Here is a 2,428-nt window from a genome sequence, read left to right as displayed (position 1 = left end):
AAAACGGAGACTGGCCGCGCCCCGCCTCCCGCGCCCCGCCTCCCGCGCCCCGCCTCCCGCGCCCCGCCTCCCGCGCCCCGCCTCCCGCGCCCCGCCTCCCGCGCCCCGCCTCCCGCGCCCCGCCCCGTGCTGGAGGAGCTGGCCTGGCCCCTCGGCCTCCCCGCGCCATGGCCGCGCCCGGCCCGGTCACGCGGCAGGTTATCGGCGGCACCGCCCCGGTCCCGGCCCCGAGCGGCCCCGAGCGCTGGCAGTCCCTGGCCGCCGCCGTGGCCGAGCTGCCGGTGCTGGACGCCCGCGGGCAGCGGGTGCCGTTCGGCGCGCTGTTCCGGGAGCGCCGCGCCGTGGTGGTGTTCGTGCGGGTGAGCGGGCGGCGGGGCGGGAGGGAGCGGGGGCCAGGCCAGGCTGCCGGGCCGCGGGCCGCGCGCCGCGCCTCCTGCTTCTTGGGACGGGAACCGAAAGGCAGCCCGCCCAGCCGCGGCCGCTTCCCAGCCAGCGCGGGGCAGGGCGAGGGCGAGGCCCGCTTCCCACGCGCCGGGCGCCCGGGCTGCCGGTCCCCGCCCCGCGGGCGTCGCCTCTGCTCGGGTCGCGCACGGCGAAGTACGGGACTCCTCCGGGGCCCGAGGGCGCTGCGTTTCTAACTTGCCCTTTCTGCCGACTTGGATTCTAGCATTTCCTGTGTTACATCTGCAAGGAATACGTGGAGGATCTGGCCAGAATCCCCAAGAGTTTCTTACAAGTGAGTTTCCGAGCGTGGGCGGCACAGCGCAGGCTTCTGGCGACATTGCGAGCCCGGCGGGGGCGGACGCGGCTCCAGAGCGGCGCGGGCAACCCGGATAGCCCCTCCTCGCACCTCTCTCCACCCTCGCCCCTCCAAAGGGAGAGACGTCAGAGATCTATTTCTGCCCTAACTCACTGGGTGCTGCCTGCTGGTGAACGTACTAACAATTGTGGTGTTGCCTGGTAACCTGGTGCCTGTTCTCAAATGTCGACTGATAATGCCCTAAATCAAATGCTGGAAATGGTTATTATTTCCCTTTATTTTTGTTCTACTCCAAAGAGCTGCTTGGTATGGGAAAATACTGATAAATCGTAAAGGTGCAAATTTTTATGTTATTAGACTGCAAGTTCCATGTCTCTAAGACAACCACAGACGTGTCTGTCTTCAGGGACAGATAGATTTATGCCCAAGTGGGCTTTTTGAGTGAAGGCATTGGTCAGCCTTTATAAAACACACGTTTTTTCAGCAGACTTTATCAATTAGGATGTGAAGAAAACATTGTTAATTAAATAACTATACTACAGAGTTACTTAAAAAACATATGTCTTTGGGAAGAATATAAGGAAGTATTGACTATATCATTTGGAAAGCAATGTTTTGACTCTTCCCCTGCATATCCTTTTTTTCTCTTTTTTAAAATTGACATATAATTGTATATGTTTATGACATACAGTGTGATATTTTGATATGCATTTACATTGTGGAATGATTAAATTGAGATAACTAATATATCCATCATGTCAGATAGTTATTTTGTGGTGAGAACACGTAAAAACTAGTCTTTTAGCAATTTTAAGTATACAATATATTATTAACTATAGTTGTCATGCTGCGCAGTAGATCTCTAAAAGTTCTTCCTCTTTAACTGAAATTCTGTACCCTTTGAACATCTCCCTATTTCTCATTCCTGAATAATGAGTCTTCTGGTAACCATCATCCTCCTTTCTTCGATTCCATATCTAAGTGAGACCGTGCCGTGTTTTCCTTCCTGTGTCTGGCTTATTTCACTTAGATGATGTCTTCTAGGTGCATCCAGTGTTGTCACAAATAACAGAAAAATGTCTTTTCTTTTTTATGACCAAATAATATTACATTGTATTATATTGTGCTACCCCATTTTCTTTGTATTTATCCGTTGTTGAACACTGAGGTTGCTTCTATATCTTGGCTTTTATGAATAATGCTGTAATAAAACATGGGAGTGGAGATACCTCTTCAACATACTGACTTAATTTCCTTTGGATAAATGCCCAGTAGTGGGATTGCTGGATCATATTTTGGTTCTGTTTTTAATTTTTATAGTAACTTCCCGACTGTTTTCCATAATGGCACAGTTTATATTCCTAACAACAGTGTACAAAAGTTCCTTTTTCTCCACATCCTCACCAACACTTATCTTGGATCTTTTTTTTCTTTTTTTCTTTTTGTTGAGACGGAGTTTCACTCTTGCTACCCAGGCTGGAGTACAATGGCGCGATCTCCGCCTCCTGGGTTCAGGCAATTCTCCTGCCTCAACCTCCTGAGTAGCTGGGATTACAGGCACGCGCCACCATGCCCAGCTAATGTTTTTTGTATTTTTAGTAGGGACGGGCTTTCACCATGTTGACCAGGATGGTCTCGATCTGTTGACCTCGTGATCCACCCGCCTCA

General features: G+C 51.6%; 1 long non-coding RNA gene across 2 annotated transcripts; it reads left to right on the top strand.

Annotated features, from left to right (window-relative positions):
- Positions 1 to 145: 145 nt before the first annotated feature.
- Positions 146 to 1,979, top strand: LOC116548178. Of its 2 annotated transcripts, none has more exons than XR_004267342.1 (2): positions 146 to 197; positions 668 to 1,979. It is a non-coding gene; the product is annotated as an uncharacterized LOC116548178 (long non-coding RNA). The 2 variants fall into 2 exon arrangements; XR_004267341.1 differs by lacking the exon at positions 146 to 197 and adding an exon at positions 204 to 359.
- The last annotated feature ends 449 nt before the right edge of the window (positions 1,980 to 2,428 follow it).

The sequence above is a fragment of the Sapajus apella genome, unplaced genomic scaffold (genome assembly GCF_009761245.1).
Source record: "Sapajus apella isolate SASKATOON/1434 unplaced genomic scaffold, GSC_monkey_1.0 scaffold7718, whole genome shotgun sequence".
NCBI classification, from domain to species: Eukaryota; Metazoa; Chordata; class Mammalia; order Primates; family Cebidae; genus Sapajus; species Sapajus apella.
This window is presented reverse-complemented; position numbering and strand designations above follow the sequence as displayed.